Source organism: Natrix helvetica (assembly GCF_964273705.1).
Source record: "Natrix helvetica genome assembly, chromosome: 3".
NCBI classification, from domain to species: Eukaryota; Metazoa; Chordata; class Lepidosauria; order Squamata; family Natricidae; genus Natrix; species Natrix helvetica.
This window is the reverse complement of record NC_138549.1, coordinates 149,097,606-149,106,741: the sequence shown is the minus strand read 5'-3', so window position 1 is coordinate 149,106,741 and position 9,136 is coordinate 149,097,606.

Below are 9,136 nucleotides of genomic sequence, written 5' to 3'. Positions count from 1 at the left end.
GGATAAGACAGAGAAGGGGTACTTCTTTATATAATCAGCCACCAGCTTATGTATTTTATAGACACAAGATATAATATTAGCCACAAATCAAAATGTCTAATATAAATAGCAGCTAGCTACATTAATGAAAACTGATATATCACTGGGCACTATTAACTATAACGACTGAAACGTTTTTTGATCAACCTGATCTATGAATTAGTGGCAGAAGCTAACTAGAGATGCCTAACTAATGGGGCCAGTCAGTTCAAATGGAAATTGATGGTCAGCTCATGATTTGCAGGATGATATTTAAATTCTCAAGCAAATTAATTCAACTCATATTTTATTTACACATAATATTTATCATCATAATGCATCGTTCTCACTTCAAAAAAATTTCCCCAAATTAATTTCCCTGAGCATTCCCAGTTTAAAATAATATTTTTTTTAGAAAAAAAATATGTGCAAGACTGCTCTAGGCTTGGCAAAATTAATAGGCATTTATTGCTGTAATTAGTCAACACATTTTAAAATATAAAGGCCTCCTCCTCCTCATTATTCTAATATCTTCCTAAGAAAAACAGTAAAATAATACTTGACATATTCAACATTCAACGTTGAACCCTTTAAAAGTGCAATTTTAAAATGCATTAACCACAAAGCAATACCAATGGACACTTTCGCATGGGAATGTCTATGACTCTATGGAGAGTCTCAGTCATGGTTGTCCCAAAGGTGCTTTTTCAAGAGGCAGCTGGACCTTCTGCTTTTTCTTTGAAGACATTTTGCTTCTCATCCAAATGTCTTCAAAGAAAAAAAAAAACAGAAAGTCCAGCTGCCTCTTGAAAAAGCACTTTTGGGATTCGCACGTGAGTGTAGCATAAAAGAAATTGAACCAACCCTATTTATTTAAATTAAAGCAATGTCGAACACCTATAGGTTTCCCTTAATGGGAAAGGTTTACATAGTGAAAACCAGTAGTCAAGGTCTCCTTTTGGCATTGCAAAATCACATCATTTACTGCATTTTACTATTTTAATAGATTTTGACAAAATGCAATGGATTTATTGGATATGTAACTTTCCTAATGGCCAGGTCCTTATGGATCCTAAGTATCACCAGAGGTATTTCCCCCCAGCTTTAAGCTATAGCTTGTCTGAGATTCTTGGTCATTTATGGCGAACTGAAAGTGATATCCTTGCTTTAATTAACTCCCACATAAAGGCAGTCACCCACCCACCCATTCAGACTTTTCCATCTTAGGGGGAGGGGGAGAAGAAAACATATAATTTCTCTAGGCCTTTCCTCTGAACAGGGAAGGAAATGAGATTCAGAACTACCCAATTGAACCAGTATATTATGTTATGGCATTTGCTGTTCATTGCTGGCCCATCTTTTCCCTCTAAGTGTTAAGGCCGTGTTGGATTCAAGCCAATGGAAACCATCCAGACAACATTGTCTACATAGCCACCAAATATTGAAGTGCTTGGCTGCAATGTATTATAGCTCTAGTGATTTCCATGCCAGGGGTGTCATGTAACCCCAAAATTTTGTTTTAATTGGGTTGAGGATTGGATTGAGAGGTGTGTGTTTTTTAATGGCCGAATTCAGAGACATCTCCATAAATATTCAGCAGGAAGAGAAAGAGAAAGGAAGAAGGATGGGATTGAGCCCTATTCACTCTATTTTCCTACGATGATTGTAATGCTAAAGTCTGTGCCCACAACCATAAGGGCTAAAACAAACGTTACAGTTGAAACTTTCCCGTCTAAATCAAAGAAAGGCTGTTTTTATTTCAGTCTCTGGATACATTTTTAATAATCTTTGGGACCAATTCATCCATGACTTGCTTCATTAATGAATTTATTTTAATAACCGTCATGCAGTTACTGATTTCCAAAGCTTTGGGGAAAGGTCAATCATCACAATTCAGACTGCAAATGTAAACGGGCAAGTTCTTACTTTGTTGTGCTCAGAAGAGACCCCAAAAGCTGAGATTTCTACTTACTCAGTGCAGAGGGAAGGCCAGAGTTTTAAAAAAAAGGAGGGGGGGGGAGGAAATGCAATCAAAACTCTGTTCACTCCTGTTGAACCTTGTACAGCTTCCCAGAGGTGACAGTCTTCCAAGCGAACGGTACACGGCTGACCCAAAAGGCAACCCACAAATGCAGCAATTTAAGGTGCACATTCTAATTAAGCCCAAATGCATTAAGTTAATGGATTAATCAGTTGTAGGCGCAGCGATATTGCAATGCCTTTGAGCATCTGCGGTTGGCGGATGGCAGGAAGGGAACCGGAAGAGAGAAATCGCTGCTGCTTTTTCTTGAGGGAGACCTACCTTGGTTAAAGGCTTTTTCCCTAGGAGAGGTCCACACCTGACCCCCGGTTGCTCGCCTGGGATCGGGTCAGTCAAACTGGAGGGAGGTTCCTGTCTCCCGAGCCATTGAGGCCAAAGTCAAAACATTTGCAAGGAGGAAAAAGAGAGAAAGAAAACATCGGACTTGCACCGCGTCGCCAGTCCTGGGAGCGAGAGAAAGGAAGAGAGGTGCAGAAACGAATCAAAGGTGCTAAACTGAAAACTTACACGCGTGGGCTACTTCCACTTCAAGGCTCCCCCTTCTCCCCACGCCTGATTCTTGCAAAGCACATCCCTTGATATGCAGTCGATGATTAACTAAGGGCGGGGGAGGGTGGGGGAAGAAAGAGAGAAACCCATAGCAGAACTAAACCCAGAGGCCGCTGGTTTTTTCCTTGCTTCTGATATAGACAAACGCAGCCAAAGTGGCGCCATATTTCTTCCCAATTTCTTCCCCCCCCCCATCCCTCCCTCCCTCCGCCGCCCTCTTTTGACTTCTCTTAAAACCTGCGCTCCGAAACAAGAGCAACCCCCCCATCTCTACCCCAAGAGAACCGAAAAAAGCACCGCAGGATTCCAACCCGCCTAAGCAGCGCTCGCAGCCTGGCTGGCTGCGTAAGCTAAGGGACCGCTTGCACTGATTAAGTAGGGAGGGAGCTAGGTATGGATCGCCAAGGCCAGATGGGGAGCGCGGCAGTAGCGGTGAAGCTTCGCCTCTCTGCGGAGTCTTGGGGGGTGGGTGGGTTCAAATGGGATTCCAGGGACGCTTCCCCCCCCTCCAGTTGAGCACTTATAGGGGGGAGGGGCAGAGATATATAAAAAAAGGAAACTTTTCCTTAGTTGCAAACGTGTGATTTGGGCATTAAATTCCTCCTCGATTTTTTCAGCGGCCACGCATTTCTTGATATGCGCCCCTCCCTCCCATTAAATAAACTTTGGGTCTGGCTTTGCGAGACTAAGCAGGTGAGCCCATTTCTGCCCGAAAGTCACATGGGTGAGAGATCTTCCTCGTTCCACTGATCTAAGTGCGTCTCAAAATCAACCGATCGAGAGTAAAACCCGTCGTAGTGGCAGTTCAAGGGGCAAGTCGAGGGTTTGTCAATTTGGGGTGTGTGTGTGTATTTTTTTTTTTAATGGAAGGGCTTGGAAACAGATTATGCCTCGTGTTATCCTGTGCTAATCTACCCTTCCCTTTAGTTTCTCTAGCGTTACAAACTGAGCAAATGAAGACACCCCTCCCCAACCTCTCGTTTTGGACACGAATCCGAAAGAGTATCCACTGTCTTTTTTTTTTTTTTTTACCCTTCCGAGGAAAAAAGGAGCTGTCCCGTCTCTCAGTCTTGACGGCGCCTCCCCTCCCCCCCCAGATCGCCAGCAGAGATCGACTGAAGATGTCACTCTCGTTTCTGAAATAGATTTATTTTAAGTGGGTGGATTGAATTTCGTTTCAAATTTGCCGGGCTTATTCGCGGCTGCGATCTTCAGAAGGCGTCGGGATGGGTTTTTTTTTTTTTTAAATCTCGCCGCTGTGGTTCGGATCCTCTCCTTTTATAAAGGGGATCCCCCTACTTTAAGAAGGACTAATAGAAACATCAGGTGTGTGACTCTGGAATAAAAGCATTCGTGCTTTTCACGGGATGGGACCAAATACCCCACAGAGACCCCTGTACGAATTACACCGCCGTTCCCTCGAAAGCCCAGCGCAATTTCGCTCCGGAGTGCCTCCGCCTGGCCAATTGTGCACTGAACCCGCCGCCCGTAGATGCTGCGCTTGGGCTGCCTCGCAGCGATCCCTGCTTAGCTGCGAAAGTTTGCGGATTCAGGGAGAACGCGCGCCTGGGACTTCCACCACCCTTCTTTTTCTCCCCTACTTACTAAAGTAAGGCTGAGGTCTGGGGGTCTACGCACTTGTAGATTAGCCTCACTGATTAGACCGCTGCCCTTGCTGTCTAACGCAGCTTCTCTGAGTGAAACCCGCTTATGAAATTGACTCAGGTGTAAGTAACAGTGGGAGCTGGCGCTTTCCACTCTCACTATCTCTAGGATTCGGGTTCAGTCCGGAGATCGAGGCACTCATTCCCTACCAGTTCAGGGGAGTGTAAATGAGAGTACATTAAATGAATTGAGGTGTGGATTAGGGTATCATCACGGGCTGCGTTCAATTTAAAGACCTCCGGAAGAAGAGCTCAGCCTGTTCTAAACTCATTTCCTAAGCAGAGAAAGTTCCCTTTCAGGTAATCCATCTTGAATCCAAAGGTTATTTTCAATCCGTCGGGCGGAGCATGGGAGTAAGTCTCCAAGTCGCCCTTCGGGATCGCAGAGGGAGATCTCAGGCGCAAAAGAATCGCGCGTTGTTGTTTTGTGCAAGGCCGTCTTCATTCTCTGGGGACCGACAAGAGGAGGGAGATCCTCCAAATCTAACAGGTGCTTTATTCCTTGGGAGTGCGCCTCTAACAAGCTTACTGGTCAAAGCGACTTCTTTGGAAATAACGTGCGCGAACGCCAACACTTGCACGTTCAATTCAGGTTGCGAGGCTCAACAGACCCCAAACCCCAAAGGGTGGCAGCGGAAATCCCAGGTTTAAAAAACACGGCATGTTTGGCGCTCATAGCACATAACACTAAGCTATCCTACGAAAGTCTCTTCCAAAACTTCTGGGATGCTTTTGTGGACCAAGGACTCAGCCGAAGCGAATCGCTTTGCAGCTTTGCAGCTCGAGGACCAGTGCGACTCACCACTGACATCCGATTCATTCTGGCTGGTCTTTGGGCTTCCGCTTCCAAAGAGTATGAAAGTTCCATTCAATAGATTTCTTTTTTGAAAGACCGGGGCTGTATAACTTTTGGGTTATTTGTCTCCTCTCGTATTTGTGTTTTAAGTCTAGCGACGCTCTCACCTTTTATAATCCCGGAACGGATTCAGTTTTGGCAACTTAAATTACAAAGCATCCACAGTGATTTAAAGCAGCCTGTAAATTGAGGGAAAAGGAGACCCAAAATCTCTGGAAGTTCCAGGAACCCAATTCATAATAACATCAGAGATTTGCGGAGGGGGGGGGGGTTCGTCCAAATGTACCCACATTTCGTGAAGGAAGTCTCTCCTTAAACCGTTAATGGGTAGGAATAAAAAGGCTATTGAAACAGAGGGAGGGGAAGCGCCTTTTTATGACTGTCTACATAGTTTATGACAAACGAGAAGAGCGCTGAGAAAAGGCCGCCGGGGAGGCTCTTGGAAACCTTCAGTGGGGAAAGAAGGAAGGATGGATTTAATTTACAAAGAATTAATTGAGAGTGCGGGGGTGTTAAGAAAAAAAAATACCAGACCTGCTGTCTACCTTTGCATGGAGCGGGGCCCTGTGCCCCTCCTCCCGCCCGCCACTCCCCCCCCCCCCCGCCCCACGAGAAGTGCAGAGGTTGGACTACTGAATGCTTAAGCGAAGATGCCGGCAAACAGCTCCGCTCTCCACGGATCGCACGGTCTGGCTACTAAGCGCCAGGAAACAACTGTGCCGGGGGAGGGGAGGGCGGCGGCGGAGAGAGGATGTGCGCTGAAGGGCACTTTCTTTTCCGGCAAGGAAGGAAGGGAAGCGCTCAGGCTACTCGCTTTTCCACCAGGGTGCCGCCTTACCCGAGCATTTTCTTTTGAGACCAAGTCTTTGGTGCCCTCGCTTCCAAATCTTGGGATCTTTTGTGGCCGCCAGGCTGCCGCAAACACCCTTCAGGAGGCGCGTATCACGCTGTGCGTTTCCAAAAGGCTCCCTAGCGTTATCCCTCAGCTTGGTCGCAAAAGGGGGGGGGGGTGACGATCTGTGATAAATCATAATCCGAAAACGGATCGTCCCCATCCATCCACCAGCAATCGCATGGTCGATTCCAAGGCAGGAAACTCGTTTAGGGTGGGAATTGAACTCGATGGGCATTTCTTCAGAGCGCGGGTGTTTAGGATCGGACTGTGAAATCAAAGGAATTATACAGATCGGAAATCCTATGACAAACAAGAACAACCACCACCACCATAAATCTCAATAGAGAGCCTACGGGGATCTTGTTCATAAATTAAGGACATGCGATCCTAACTGGATTGAAGTTGAGGGAGCAGTCCCAGGCTCAGCCTTCTGGGCAAGTCACTCCCACTGAACTCGCGAAGAAACAAGGGCAAAGTTAAGAAACTCGATCCTAAGATTCTCTTAAAATGATGGGCTCTTCGGTTTCTGGTGGCATTTGGTTCCCGCTTAAATACCCCGGGAACCCACCTCCCGAGGGCTTTGCGCCAAAGATGGGCCTAAGGCGCTTTCCTTCCCCGGGAACTCTGGCTGCGGAGTTTTCCCCCTCCGTTTAGAACTCAGGAGGGTCCGATGATCCATAAGCGTTTGGCCCGCCGAACAGGGCTCGGGCCGGATTCGAACTCGCACCCCTCTCTTCCAAGTTCTTACTCCGTTGCTTATGAGGGCAGGGACGGCGAGTGGACGGACAAGGCCACTTGTTCGGGAACGATTCAGGCGGATGGGGAAGCAAAATCGAGGAGGAGAAACCTCAACCAGCCGGGAAAGAGGGAAGTTTTAAACGCCCCGGTTCCCTTTCCTGAGAGGCCGCCCGGCTGACCTCCACGGTTTCTTTGCCCCGGAGCAAGCGCAGGAAGTTAGCCGTGGGGGCAAAGGAAGGCGCTTCTAGAACTAGTAATGTGCCCACTGGCGCCGGAGGAAGGAAACGGGCAGGGACCTTTCGCCCGAAAACTTGGAAATGTATCCCAGTTTTGGCTTTCCTTTCCGCCTGCCAGAGAGCATTAGGAGACGGCTCGCAACTTAAGTTTTACCTTCGGCCTGCAAGTTTTCTCTCCCCTTATAAAGTGGGGAAGAGGCGGTGGATTGTGAGAACCTCTTACTTGGTTCCTTAGAAGCAATCGCCTTCGGTTTAAAAAGGGGAAAACAAGCAGCCTTTTAGGCCAAAGTCACGTCTCTCGACCTCCGGAGATCTCCCCAAGAGATCCCCAAGAGAACTCCTTCCCCTTCTCTTCTCCTTCCTCAAGTCCCCGAACTTCGAGCAGCTTCCTAGAAGCAAGACCACCCGATCCCATTGGTTTTATTAGCATTCATTTCGAACCAAGGGTATCTCGGGTTGCAGCGTGTCAGGGCCACATCGCTCCCGAAATACACGCGTTTAGGGGGCCGGGATGAAAACAAAAAACAGGAGAGAACCTGTGGGTTTTCTGACGTTTAAAGAGCCCTTCACTTCTGGACGAAGCCTTCTTCGTTTCTTCGCGTACAAAGCCTAGCGCTCCCCGGGTTGGGTAAGATGAAACTCCCTGGCTATTCCTGATAAAAGATGAACGCGCTTTGCATCGTTAACTTTTCTCTTTTTCTGCCCCTGAAAATAAAAAGCAGAGGAGGTCAACAGTTCAATCGGATCAATATATAAACCACCGTATTCTCTGAAGAAGCGATCAAGAAAATCCCTTTTTGTGTGGTGCATGCGAGCGCCTGTGTCCAGGTGGCAGGGTAAAGGGATAAAACAAGGGCTCTCGGGAGAGAGAAGGCTTGGTGTTAAAATGCTGCTCGTGTTTAGCAAGGGTGGGCATTGCAACGCGCAGCAAGAGCCTCTTCGCTTCGCACGTCCTTTGCAACGGGCTCGCCTTACACCTGGGCTTCGCTTCATTTCCAGACTTGGATAGGGAATTTTCTCTCTCTCTCCCTCCCTCCCCCCCCCCCCCCACCCGCCTTTACTGGATGCGATTTTTCGTGTGACCACTTGGGGTCGCGCTTTATGTCTGTTTGAAGCAGAGCAGCTGGGGGAGGGGGAGGGGGAGGAGACGAAAACGCGAGAGAGAGTTAATCTCCCTTAATCGTTACAAAATGTTCAAACAAAAATACTGACGGCGACCCCCCCCGCCCCCTTGGGGAAAAAAAAAACCTCCATACAGAATAAGGTCTCCTTTGCATGCAATAGTGGCAGGCAACGGGGGAGGGGGGAGGGGAGGTCGCAGCCTGTCCCCAGAAGCAATTCTAACCCACCCACCCCCTTCCCGCTTTCCTTTCAATCTCAGCCAGGAATTAGCGTTGCCGTTCTGCTTCTTCGCTTTTAAAAGCAATTCCACATTTAGGATCGCTTTTCCATCTCTCGTTCCAGCTTTGATTTTGATTTGATAGAATCACAACTTCGTTGCAACTTGCTGAACGGCGGAGGCAACTCGTCACCTCTCCGGGCGTTGAGTGGGACATTCAAAAGTATGGAGACGATTGGAAGGTGAAACCATATTTTTCTCCTCGCCGTTTCTTTTACCTCTGCCCCCCCTCTCTTACTCTCACCTCTCTCTCTTTCTTACTCACTCTTTCTCTCTCCCTTCCTCTCCCTCTCCCTCTCTTTCTCACATACACACACGTGTGAAGCGATTTCACTTTATGGGAATTTTAAACTCTCGCCTCCCTTCCCAAGGAGCAAAGTTCCACTTTTAAAATTATTATTATTATTATTACCCCCTTCTTTTCCTGGACTGTTGTAAAAATCACTCTTTGCAGGCGGGGGGGGGGAGGAAATGACCCCATTATTAATAACAAGAATCCCAAATAATCTTTCCGTGTAATAGGTAGGAAGTGGGGGGAGGGGCCGCGTTGGAAAAGAAATCAGGGCCGAGACACCTTTCCTGATTGCGGAAGGAGGCGGGGGGGGGGGTTGGGAAGCGCGGCCGAGCTGAGGGTTCGGGAAGATTAAAGCAGCCAAAACACAACCCGCGCAGCTGGAACTCCGCTCCGCGGGCTTCTCCTCCAGCTGCTCGTCAGCTGACTGGCTGGGAGCTGTCAGTCT